The sequence below is a fragment of the Trichechus manatus genome, unplaced genomic scaffold (genome assembly GCF_000243295.1).
Source record: "Trichechus manatus latirostris isolate Lorelei unplaced genomic scaffold, TriManLat1.0 scaffold00010, whole genome shotgun sequence".
In the NCBI taxonomy this organism is placed as follows: Eukaryota; Metazoa; Chordata; class Mammalia; order Sirenia; family Trichechidae; genus Trichechus; species Trichechus manatus.
The window spans coordinates 15,041,738-15,055,865 of NW_004443946.1; the positions used below are offsets into that span (position 1 = coordinate 15,041,738).

Below are 14,128 nucleotides of genomic sequence, written 5' to 3' on the forward strand. Positions count from 1 at the left end.
GGGGGGGGTCACAAATTAAGTTAGCCCTGTTATAGAAAAATGAAGTCAGCCACATGTTCCTACATTTATTTATTTTCTTACTTACTTATTTATCTATCTATTTATTTATTTTGCATAAAAATTAAACTCACTACTAAAACAGTTAGGTCTGGAGAAATAGTGTGGCTTTGCTCTGAATTTTTAGCTTTTCAAGTAAGGAGTATCAAAATCCATTCATGTGTTCAAAAAGAATTTATTAAGCACCTATTATATTCTTGGAAAGCCTGGTGGCATAGTGGTTAAGAGTTTGGCTGCTAACTAAAAGGTCAGCAATTTGAATCCACCAGGCTCTCCTAGGAAACCCTATGGGGCAGTTCTACTCTGTCCTATAGGGTCACTATGAGTAGGAATCGACTCAACAGCAACAGGTTTGATTTTGTTTTTTTTTTAAAATTATATCCTTGTAAGGAGCTCTGGCAGTACAGTAGTTAACTGCTCCACTGCTAACCAAAAGGTGGGCAGTTCAAACCCTCCAGCCACTTCCTGAGAGAAAGATGTGGCAGTCTGCTCCTGTAAAGATTTACAGCCTTGAAAACCCTGTTAAGGATTGAATTGTGTCCCCCAAAAAATGTTTGTCAACTTGGCTAGTCCATGATTCACAGTATTGTGTGATTATCCACCATTTTATCATCTGATGTGATTTTCCTACGTGTTGTAAATCCTATCTCTATGATGTTAATGAGGCAGGATTAGAGGCAGTTATGTTAATGAGGCAGGACTTAATCTACAAGATTAGGTTGTGCCCTAAACCGACCTCTTTTGAGATATAAAAGAGAGAAGTGAGCAGAGAGGCATGGGAACCTCATATCACCAAGAAACAAGAGCCAAGAGATTAGCGCATCATTTGGATCCAGGGTCCCTGCGCTGAGAATCTCCTTGACTGGGGAAGATTGATGACAAGGACCGTCCCCTAGAGCCGCCAAGAGAGAAAGCCTTCCCCTGGAGCTGGCATCCTGAATGTGGACCTCTAGCCTCCTAGACTGTGAGAGAATAAATTTCTCTTTGTTAAAGCCATCCACTTGTGATATTTGTGTTATAGCAGCAGTAGAGGACTAAGACAGTCGCTATGAGTCAGAATCAACTTGCCGGCAATGGGATGGGGTTTATATTCCTGTTACACCAAGGATAGAGTTGAACCAGATATACACAAGGTCTCTGTCTTCATGGCTCCCATTCTAGTTTGCGAAACAAGCAATGTAAGAAATATAACCAATATAAGAAAGTACTAAATAATATAATTACAGATCACAATAAAAAGGATGATGAGATATATAGTGACAGGGACACTTTAGACAGGGTGGGGAATAACGGTCTCATGGCAGAGGGAAAAGGTGGCATGAATAATCCCTGATTATTTTTCCCACCACAGAGCTAGATGGAAAAAAGAGGTCTCCTTGAAGACTCTCTTCTCTCCTGGCACCATCACCTTAGCGCTTTCCCTGCCTCAAGCACCCCATGCTCCAAATATTTTTTCCTCTTTCTCTGAAGTCTCAGCACCTCTTCCTTCATTGTGATGGTGAGCTAGTTTGAAACACAATCCATGTTAACAGGGACTAGAGACTTACACCTTTAGGGAAAAAATGAAAGTTTCACAGGGGCCTTCTGGAGTCAAAGACACACAAAGCAGGATTTCTGATGGCGAGAATATCAGGCGAAGTGGTCAGAGAGGTATTTGTATTTGAGAGTTAGCTGACTCCCCTTAAATCACTCCCTGTCAGGAGACACTGCTCAGCCTATCGGAAGAGTTGCTCTTGATAATTTGTTCTCAAAATCACAGTTTTTACCATTTAAGGAGGAGACAGAGTAAAATGATCCAGCAAATCAAACTCAGAAGAAATCACCAGAAAGGTGGGAGGGGAGCCAGGGAGAGGGCAATATCAAAGAAACTGAGGGACACGTTTCCATATAGTCAAAAAATTGTCCGTGAAATTTAGCAAATGTACTTTGACAGGTGGTATGGGGAAGAAATCCATTTTCAATTGGGAGCAAACGGAAATAAGGAAGTGAAGACACATGCTTGCTTTAAAAGGGGAGAAGAGAGAGAGAGAACAGGTGAAGAGAATGCAAGGTCAAGCATTCACATATGTATTTTTTTTTAGTATTGAAGAGACATGAGCACGGTGATGGGCTGATGTGAAAGAGCCAGTGGAAAGGTAGAGAGAAAGACAACAGATGACAGAAGGGGAAACAACTGGAGGAAAAAATCATCAAGCAACAAAGCAAATCTGTGTCTACACCCTGGACCACTCCAAAGAACTTCAGATATATATGTGTAACCACCCACTCAACATGACAAATGAGCATTCCTAACTTAGCCTAGAAGTTGCTTGCAGGAAAAACTTTCAAGTAATTCCTGATCCTCTTTTTCTCCCATTTTCTCATATCTTGTTGGTCTTAACCTGAAATAGGTCCAAAATCCTACCAAGTCCAACTACCACCATCATCTCTCACTTTGACTATTAACCTGCCTCTATTCTTCCCTCCTTGACCCCTTACTATTTATTTTCCACACAGCAGCCAGAGTGATCTTCATAAAACCCAAGACAATAAGTGAGAATAACAGCACAATTAGAAGAGCGTAGTCAATGTCACTGAACGGCAAAAAAAAATTTTTGAAACGGCATATCTTTGGCTATGTGTATTTTCACAAAAAAAAAAAAAAAAGTTGAGAATTTAGAGGGTTAAAATGTTGTGGGGTTGTTAACCAATGTCATAAAACAGCATGTGTGTTACTGTTACATGAGAAACTATCTGTTCTGTAAGCCTTCACCTGAAGTACAATAAAATATTAAAAAAAAAAAAAAACCCAAGACAAATCATGCCATTCTTTGGCTCTAAACCTTCAAAAGTCTTCCTATCCAACTCAGAATAAAAATCATTACTTTGGCCTACAAGGTCCTATTATGGTTTGCCCCACCCCTTCCCTAGCCCAGCCTTTGTAAGAGGAGGCTCAGGAACTTAAAAGGAAGCATCAGCTGATCCCTCTTCTTTTTCAGAGAAATAAAAGGAAGGCCACCTGCTAAGATGAAGTTTAGGGAGAGGTGGGAGGAGAATGTGCAAGAGCTTCGCAAGAATAACTGCTCAGCAAAACATGAGAGGGAGATGAGCTAAAATAAGTAAACATTAGTAAGACTGTAAATCCTGCATTTTAACAGCATTTCAATGGCACCTGTTCACATGACTGCATACTTTAGCTAGTGTTTGGTGGTCTTAGAAAGGGACAAAGGAGGCAGGTGGATCCAGATAGGGAGTTTTTAGGGCATGGTACAGCAAAAGGACAAGGGATGAAAGAATCTACAGTACTGATGTGTGTGTTGGGGGACCAGGGGTTGCTGTTCTCTGGCTAGGCCTTCATACCAGTTATCATGGAGTTAACTCCAACTCATGGTGAACTCATGAGTGTCAGAGTAGAACTGTGCTCCATAGAGTTTTCAATGGCTGATCACCAGGCTTTTCTTCTGAGGCATCTCAGAATGGGCTTGAACTGCCAACCTTTCACTTAGCAGCCGAGTGCATTAACTTTTGCACCACCCAGAAACTCCAGGCCCTCATAAAAAAAGGGATTTGAGGAAACATACACACTGAAAACGTTTTTTGGGGCCTTTCCTAAGGAGAAGTGAGTCAGAGACTCAAAGGCAGCCTGGTATGAGAAGTTCCAGAGGCCTGTGCCTCTCACCCCAAAGTCTTATCAAGAGAGTCAATATTAGACCAGCCTTTCCTGCCAAAGCTTAACGAGAGACATGAATTTAAGTGTTCTTCCCTTTTGCATTCACTTTAAATCAGTGAGGCTCCCAAAGGAGCCCTTCACAGATTAAGACTTTTGGGGGTTGTTAAAAATAAATTCAGCTTTAATGAAGGTATGATCTAAAAGAGTACCTACAGACCTAGCTTCAGAGAGAATTTTTAAAAGCCTCGAATATTTCCTGAGAACAAACTGAACATCATTCTCCTCCCATAAAGATCTTACTACACACAGCCCAAAGCCTGGCACTTAACCTCCCAGGGAGGCCTAACTCATTAATCACAATTTATGTAAATAGTATATAAGTAGGTAAGAAGCAATCACTTAGGCACTGGCTTAGAAATTGCTCGAAAGAAAATCCCTTCTTTGAGCATACCAAAGCAATTCTTATATACAAGCATAACAGCCTTGGGGTATCATTTATGTTAACAAGTTCTAAATATATCCATCTATGGATTTGTGGGTCTTAAAACCTATGAAAAAAAATTTCTAAGTATTTTATTTCCAACAAAATTGAAATTGTGTCAGTTGATCCTTGATGCCATGTATGTTAGAATCATATAAATCCTCACTGTTTTTTCTCTAACAGAGTACCATCTAACCTATCAGGTAATGTTCTGTCCTGGGCAACCTGCTTCCACAGGAATCAAAACTGAATTTATTGAAAGGTCACCAAATAATCTTATAGTCATCAATAAATAAAAATCCCCTCTGACTAAAATACCTTTTCTTTGAAAGTGGGATATCATAAAACATCTTTCCAAATCAATATTATTTTTCATTTTGTAACACAAAAGGAAAACTCCAAGTATATTTTGTGCATCTAATAATCTAATTTCAATATATCATATTGTATTTTAAAATTGATTCAGAAAAAGAACAACATGGGCAGTGAAAGATACTGCATAGACATAATCTGCCTGCATTAAGTTAACGGCTACTGATAAATTTATTTTCCTTTAATACAGAGAAACAAAAAATAGGTTTGGATCCCAGAAACACAAATTTCTGATGTGTCTCCCTCTCTTCAATTGCCTAATGAAACTACTCATGGAAGGTCACCGATGACCTCCTAACTCCAGCCAGATCTCTCTCGACTTGGTATCCCGTTTGTCTTGTCGGCCCTTCTTCCTCCTTGAAATTTGCTCTTCTTTTGTTAGCAACAGAGTCTCCTTCTGGAAGCAGGCTTGCTTTCTTCACCTCTGACCTCTCTTCCTAGTCCCCTTGGTGGCTTTTCCTTAAGTGTCTACCTTTGACCAGCTTTGCTCTGATTCTACCCTGAGCTCCCTTGACATCAGATACTTTCTATACACTGTGATTCCCAAAGAGATCTCTCCATACCTCATATCTATGGAGCCCAAAACCACACTTCTAACCGTCTAATGGACATCTCCACTGAGTGACCTATAGGCCCCTCACATTCAACATGTCCATAAAGGAACTACTTTTTTCCCGCAGTAATACCTGCTCCTTCTTTTCTGCATTGGGAAATAGCTTCATCATTCACTCAGCTGAATTAGCCAGAAATCTTGTTCTAAACTCTTCCTTCTATCTTATCCCACATATTCATTTATTCACCAATAACAACTTAAAAATATGTTTCAGAACTTTACATACAATCTCTTTTTGGCTATCCCAAATAACCTGCAACATAAGGATTATTAAGCAAACTATGACCTGAAGGCCAAAGCCGGCCTGCCACCTGTTTGAAGTTCTATTGGAACACTGCCATGCCCATTCCATCATGTATCATCCATGGCTGCTTTAGTGCTACAACAGTAGAGTTGTGTAGTTTCAACAGGGAACATATGGCTTGCAAAGTCTAAGATAGTTACTATCTGACCCTTTACAAAAAAAAGTTTGCTAACTCTAATTCTCCATATCCCCACCATCTTAGTTTATATCTTCCTGGAGTGCTACAACAGTCTCTTAACCAATTTTTCTGCTTGCAGCCTTTTCCTCTTTCAATCTGTCTTCTACAACGCTGTCACTTCCTTAGAATCAAATCCTTCTCTCTCTTCCCCCCCACCCCAAATCTTTGTTTTTATCCCACAACCTTTGGAATAAAAGACAAACTCCTTATCAAGCTATGTAAGGCCCTTTGACATCTTAGTGCCTTCCTACCTCTCATCACATTCACTTTCTACTCAAGTCAAAGGGAAATACAAGGAGTTTCCCAAAAAGGCCAAAACATTTCATATTTGTTTTTTCATATATGTTCTCTATGCCTAAAAAGCACCCAAGTCCTGCTTATTCATCTACTTGTTTTTGAATTCTAAGCCCAAGAGTCACTTCCTCCTAGAAATCTTCTTGGACTCCCTCAGACTGTGCTAGAGTAGCCTTTTTCATTCATTCTTTCATTCATCCTTCCATTCATTCATTCATTTAACATATATTTAATGATCCCATCTATCAAGTACGCACAATGTCTTGTGCTGAAGATACAATGATGAACAGCATTCAGACCCTGTTCTTGTGAGCCTTACAATTCAGTCCCATATCTTTATTCCTCTGTTCTAGTCCTAGCTCTTAGCCCGTGGTATAAAGGTAGATCCTGGGTAGCACAAACGGTTAAGCACTGGACTACTAACCAAAAGTTTGGTGGTTCAAACTCACCCAGAGGTGCCTCGAAAGTAAGGCTAGTGATCTGCATCTGAAAGGCCACAGTCTTGCAAACCCTATGGAACAGTTCTACTCTGCACATATGGGATTGCCATGAGTCATAACCGACTTGATGGTAACTAATAACAACAACAAAGAGCTTGAGACAGCAATAAAGATATCTAGAGATAGTTGGGTGATTTTCTCATTTGATATCCTTACCATACCACTAGCATATTGAAGACAGGGAGGTATCTTGTTTATCTCCCTAATACCAATGCCTAGCAGAGCATCTAGCACAATGCTGAATAAATGTTAAGTGATACAAGGACATAAGGTAGCTTCAGAGACCACTATCCTTGCAAATAATTCAGGTTAGTTAATAGGCCACTGAGAAATTTCCTTGTTGTTTTCTGTAAAAACTCAGTCTTTACAGAATCAAGGAGGCTTTATAAAAATATGACTGGGCATAAAAAGAAACAAGGGTATAATAAAACATTCCTCCAAAAGAAACAAGCTCTTATTTGAATAAAAATCAAGGAATAGGTACAAACAACACAGCCTTTTTTCTAACTACTGAACTATATGTCTCAAACCACTAAACCATGAGAAAAGGTACCTATAATCCTGAACTTTTGGGCTCCATGAAATGTTTTTCCTCATGGGATACTCAGCTGATTAAAAAAAAAAGAAAGAAAAAGTGATTTTTACAAGCTGGGGTAAAGCAGACTCAAAGATTTGACCCAGTTTCCAAAATAAACATTAAGCTTAAAGCTCTCTCCATCTGGCTAAAACTAAAACCAGAACTGAAAATCAGCATATTCACACTCCATTTCCTACCTACACCACAATAGCAAGGGCAAGAAAAAACTTAACATATAACTTAATGTTACTATATCTGAGTCACCTGATGTCTCAAATTAAGATTTGTAGAATTTTTTTTTTTTTTTAATATTTGAAAAGGGCAACAACTTCCTTTTAATCCTGCCTGGTCATCCATCTAGGCCAGACTCCTTCAGGGTCCCTATTAGGCATGGGGTACAGATGTCTCCTTGGGTTTGGTTCCTACGTCCTGAGACAAATGCCTTTCTATCTTCCTAGCTGCGCTGCCCAGTTTCTATATGGAAAAACACTTCTCTTTCCAAAGGCGTATTTTCTTTTCTCCATAATATTCCCTGACAGTCTGTCCTCTCAACTCTTCATTGAACGTGTTTCATATAAGGGAAACCTTGCTCTCCCTAAAACAAGGTATGCACCATACATGAAAGCCCTAAACATCTTTAAAGGACGTCTCTTCCTTTTCCATATTAATTGCATCTCCATAACCAGCCCCAATCCACGGGCAGTGACATGGCTGCATTCACAGAATCTTAGGTGTTCAGACTGTTAGCCCAGAAAGGGATCTTAAATGTCATTTCTTCGCGAACTCCTGCACTTTACAAGTGAAAAACCTAAAATGCAGAGAGATCCAAAGACTCTCCAAGATCATATAGGTGCTTGTTCCCAACTTCTTCTATTATGCTCCCAGTCTTTGGGTCTCACCAACTTCTACTTATTTCCTTTTCCTATGGGGAGGGGTTAGGGCAATGCCTATCATCTCGATTTGGGTTTTATCCGAACTCCACCCAAACCCAAAAATCCATTGTCGTCAAGTTGCTTCTGACTCACAACCTAACCCAACAAAACCTATTGCCATTGATTCAATTCTGACTCATAGCAACCCTGTAGGACAGAGTAGAACTGCCCCATAGGATTTTCTAGGCTGTGGTGGTACAGTGGTTAAGCATTTGGCTGCTGACCAAAAGGTCTGTAGTTCAAGTCCACCAGCCGCTCCTTGGAATCCTTATGAGGCAGTTCTGCTCTGTCCTATAGGGTCATTATGAATCAGAATCAACTTGATGGCAACGGGTTTTTTCAAGTTAGTCTTTACGGAAGCGGACTGTCACATCTTTCTCCCACAGAGCAGCTGGTGGGTTCGAACTGCCAGCCTTTCGGTTAGCAGTCAAGTGCTTAACCATTTTGCCACCAGGGCTCCCTGAATCCCACTGAGGGTGCTAAACAAGCTCATTGCCTGAGAATATGATGCATGGCTTTAGTCTCCTCTGCATGATATTGAGTGACCAGTGTGTAACTAAATGCTCCCCGGTGGCACTTAACTACCCGCACAGAGATTCAAATTTCCCTTCATACACATTCTGCTGGCAGATGGTCCCGGTATACTTCTAAATGTGCTAACCCATTTGCCTGCTGCATTGCAAACCTTATCATTCAATTACAGAAAGAATTTAGACTATTTGAGCTATAATCAAACACATCCTATTTGAAAATTGCCCGTTCCCATCATGAGACTGGGATTCCGCTCTACCAACTAAACCTCAGCAATTTTCATATTTATAGTGTTTAGCTTTGTTTTTGTTTTTTTTATTTTTAAGACTTAGTTTACGTGGCATCCCAGCTGAACAGAATCTGATTGTCACATACCATGTGAGTCAGGCTGCCTCAAGTTAGCAACTACACCTACAACAATGGAAAGAGCAAACAGTGCTTTTAAATAAAATTAATACCCAAAGTCCAACTTTGCAGCCCTCTGACAGGTACTATCTACATGTTGTCCCTGGGTAGCACAAATGGTTTGCACTCATCTACTAACTGAAAAGTTGGCAGTTCAAACCCATCCAGTGGCACCATGGAAGACAAGCCTGCCAGTCTGCTTCCATAAAGATTACAGCCAAGAAAACCCTATGGAGCTTAGTTCTATGCTGTAACACTCGTGGTCACCATGAGTCAGAATCGACTCCATGGCAACAGGGAACAGGAGATCTTTATGTGTGATCAGGTATTTAATAATGTATTAAAATGTTATACATATATACATATAAAATTTATGCATCTATGGAGAGAGAAATTTATGGTTGAACATAAACTATTGGTGGCAAAAAGTTATTCATCACATTTTTATGTTTATTTCTTTTATAAAATTATAAAGGATGCAAATGTATCGTGTTTTTAATGGGTGAATTAAACTAAAATACATTTTATGTGATAATCTAGTAATAAACAATCCTAAATAAGTAATTGCTTTTTTGATAAATCTTTAGGAGAGGATTCATACAAATGCATTAAAAAGGCAAAAGGCTGATCATAGCTGCCAAATGCTATGCTCATATTCCTTTGTTTTATATACATCAAAACAAATCATCAGTGTGCTAAGTTTCCTTCTGAAGAGCAGCAAAATTAGTCAGCTTGCTAAATCTTTGGAAAATGGAAAATTATGAGAGGCTCAATAATAGGATTATGTAAATGAAATTAATTAGAAAACATTTCAGGAAGGCATCATTAAGTATTTACTCAGCAAATTAGCAAAAGGGTTAACCACATCTTGATCTAAAAAAAAAAAAAAAAAACTACGCTATTTTCCACAACTGCTGCAGAACTAAACTGCAAACATATCCTCTTTCACAAAAGCCCTTTGGTAGTGAATTTCATGAACATCAGCAGAGTCATTGGGTTCATTCATGAATGAACAGATCTATAAGGATCAGGGACTTGAATATCCTGAGGTAGTTATTGCTGCTACCAGAGGGTACTCAGGGCATGGAACACGCCAAAACTGAGAGAAGGCAAATCTGAAGGGGAGACATACGTTGAGAAGAACCAAACAATCCTTCCAGTTCAGCAATCTGAGCAGGAAGATCTCCACCTTGGGCAAATGTAGGAACAAATGATTTCCAGTCTAAGAAATTCTTGAGTAGCAAGTAAGGGAAATATCCTGGGATCTGCTGACATAGAAGGGATCTAGAGGGAACATCATGTGCTGGGATTGGGGAGGCGGGGTGCACAGTCATGAATTTTCTTTGAAGATTTGCCAACTATATTAACAAGAAGAGCCTTGAGACTGCGTCCCTGGACAGAGTCCACATGTAATTCAGCATTAGGGTGGCAAGAACCCAGGAGTCAGAGAGGAAAGGCCATTAAGGAAAGCAGAGAGATCAGAAAAGACCTAAGAACTGGAATTGCTGCCCTTAAAATTTCTAAATTTTGCTGGATGGCAAGAAAATCTCAGATGAGTTTTTCTAGAAAAAGAAGTTATTATTTTATAAGTAGTGATTATTTTTATCTGCAAAATATAGACAGTTGGTATCTCCATTAACTTTTTGACAAAACATTTTTCTCAGTTGTTGAGTTATAAGGCTACAACTAGTGTTTCTTAGATAGCCAGCATAGATTGACTGGAATTCTGGCACAACTGAAAGCATGAACCTTTCTGTTTTCTGCCTCCTTCTCTCCTTGCCCCCCTCCCCAACACACACACACACACACACACCCCACACCCCACTAACTACATCTACCTCTGGTAACACGTATTAGGAACACATTCTGGGAACATCGGTGGTTTGTGTATTGTTTGTTTTCCTCGGCATTGTGCGAGGGGGTTGGGGGATGCTAAGATTACAAACAGCTGCGATGTCCACATTTGGTTGACTGTGTGCGTGTCTAATAAATTTTGGAAGTGTGGGAAGTTGTCATAATACTTCATGAGTACTGACATTTTTCTATCATCTTTTTGGATTATTACAGAGGAAACACACCATGAAATTACCAAATGCCAGGATTAAGAAGGCAATTAAAACGTGTCCCCTTGAAACAATCTAGCTATACAAACTGGACTTGTTTGGAGGCATAAATGAGAAACCAAAGTCAATAGGCAAAGAAGACATCAGAAATTAGTATATGAATAGAAAACTACTGTTTGAGTGTTGAAGGGAGATGATCAGAAACTCATGGAGTTTCTTCATCTTGAAATCCAGATGGGTTCTATAGAAAGGGGTAAGAAGAAGGGAGAAAGACGTTCAGATCAAGGAAGAATAATTGGTCATAATGAAGCAGAGAAGGAATGAGATCAACTCTGAACAAAATGATGTTTTAAGAATTCAACTGAATCTATGTGAAAATTTCCAGTGTAGGTAGATTCAGAAGTTAGATGGCAAAAAGTGATGGGAGAATGGTTATTCCATTGAGCAGTTTCTAAGAACATTCATCAGTGGGCCCAGTGAGGACTTAGGACCAGAGCAATCCAACTAAAAGAGCTACAACAGTCCCAAAGAAAGACAATACAGGTGAGCTCACCAGGGTTTCACAAAGGAATTGGGGTCTAAACTCTGTGTGCGTTTTCCTGGCATATATTTCCACCAGAGACCTAACTGAGATGGATTCAAGGACAGGAGATCCTAATCACGACCATAAGAGACATCCTCAACTTCATTCATTCATACAACAAATTTAAATTGAGCATGGAACTGTTAAGAATTGTTCTAGATTGTCAGGATGTAGCTGCACAAAAGGCAGACAAAGTCCCTGCCCTTGTGGAGCTTACATTCTAAAGGAGGATAAAAATAGAGCAAACATGATTTTAGTTCTTGGTAGGTACAATGGGAAAAAAAAAAAAGAAGTTAAAGACCAGCACGACTGGCATTGGAGTGATTTTTATTTTTTTATTAGGGTAACATTGGGAGGAATTTCTGAAGAGGTGATTTGAGTAGAGACCTTAATGAATTCAGGGCATCAGTCAGGGAGGAATGTCATAGACAATGGAAAAAGTAAGTGTGAATACCGTCAGACAGAACTAAGCTTAACATGTTGTTTAAGGATAGCAAAATGGCTAGAATGGGTGGAGTAGACTAAGCAAGGGTAGTAATGGTAGACAATGAAGTGGGTGAAGCATGCAAGGGCCAGATCAGTAGGGCTTTGAAAGATGGGGAAAGTAATTCAGATTTTATTTTATGTGAAAAGATGAATCATTGGAGGGCTTTGAGTAGAGAAACACCATGATCTTATTTACTTTAAAAAGACCACTCTGGCTTCTGGGTAGAGATTGCAGGGTAAGAGGAAAAACAGAAGAAACATGTAAGACACTATCGCAAAAATGCGTGCCAGTGATGGTGGTAGCTTGACTTTGAGTGGTAAGCAATGGAAGTAAGAAAAAGTAATCAAATGTATTTTGAATGTAAAGGTATTTTGAAGACAAAGGTGAAAGGACTTCTTGTGGATAGAAGTAAAATATGAGAAAAATAGAGGACTCTGGGATGATTCTCAGGTTTAGGGGCCTGAGAACTGATGGAGCATGGTGTCATTCAACTCTACATAGATTTGATTCTATTACCACTTGTGAAAATCTAACTCTGCTGGTATAGCCACTCTGGAAAATAGATTGGCAGTTTCTTTCAAAAACTAAGCCTACACTTACCGTATGACTCAGCAATCACACCCTTGAGCATTTATCCCAGAGAAATGAAAACTTTTCCATACAAAAACATGTACATGAATGTTCATAGCAGGTTTATGTGTCATACCCCAAACTGGAAACAACCAAAATGTCCTTCAATAGGTGAATGGTTAAACAAACTGTGGTAAATCCATACCATGGAATATTACTCAGCAATACAAAGGAACAAATAATTGATACACACAAAGACTCGGAGGGATCTGACAGGCATTATGCTTACAGAAAAAAGCCAAATTCAAAAGATCATGCTATGTATGATTGCATTTATATAAAATTTTCAAAATCACAAAATTATAGAGATAAAGAACAGATTTAGTGGTTGCCAAGGTTAGGGATGGTTGGGAGGAGGTAGCAGGTATCATTATAAAGGGGTAGCATGAAGGCAATCCTTATGGTGACGGAAAAGTTCTGTATCCTGATTGCAGTAGTAGTTACAGGAATCAACAGATGTAATAAAAACCATGGCATAGAACTATACACACATATTGTACCAATGTTAATTTTGATATTGTACTCTAGTTACTTAAGATGTAACCGTTAGAGGAAATTGAGTAAGGGTACATGGCCCCTCTTTGTGCTATCTTTACGACTTCCTGTGATTCTATAACCATCTCAAAAATAAAAAGTTTTTAAAAATCTGACCATGTTCAAGCGTAAGCCAAAAAAAAAAAAAAATAAGATATAAATATCAAAAGTAATACAGTACTAAACACTATATCTGGCAAAATCTTATCTTTTAAATTTATAAAGCACCTTTTCCCAATACATCTTATCACTTTTGGTGGGTAGGTGATTATCAGTTTAATTGATGACCAGGATCCCTGTGAATAAGAACCTTTTTCTCCTGTAAGTCTCTGGACAGCACTTGGAATTCTCACTCTCCCACTGATGGTAACTTTTAAGCAGCAAACAGAGCCTGTGTTTTCTTGTTGCCGTAGCTGCGCATAAGAGCATTAGAGGGACAGGAAGGAAAACTGCTAACACTGGTACTGAAAACTACTTCCTTTAGCCTTAAGACATTGATCCTTCGTGGGTCAGCCACCATCCCTGGACTCTAACATCTTTCCTGTTGGTGTCAAAATCTGAACTTCTGTAATGCAGAATCTCAAAAAAGGAAGGCATAGTCCAAACACCAAAGACCATAACCCAAATGTTTATGAGGGGCTAATATAATCGTGGTAATCATGCCTCTCCCTCCAGTACAACTACCTTAAGGTTAAGCTAGATATCAGAACTAAATCATCTCAGTCATCTTGAAGGTGTGGATGGTGGAAATTTTTCTCAAGACCTTCTTTAAAACAGCTTCTTTGGTAGGTATTTCCTAAATATTCTGGTTCTCTGACATCACCCAGTCTATCTGTGTATAGCATGCAGTTTTTGACTCACTTTAGAAGGCACTGTATTCCCAAGACGATCATCCAGAAACTTAGTACTCAGATATTCATGCTAAATCTTAGACACTC

General features: G+C 39.2%; 1 protein-coding gene across 2 annotated transcripts in view; it reads right to left on the bottom strand.

Moving 5' to 3' along the window:
- Positions 1–14,128, bottom strand: part of KCNH5 (potassium voltage-gated channel subfamily H member 5) — a 351,487-nt gene that overhangs the window by 231,349 nt on the left and 106,010 nt on the right. The gene's annotated exons all lie outside the window — the stretch shown is intronic.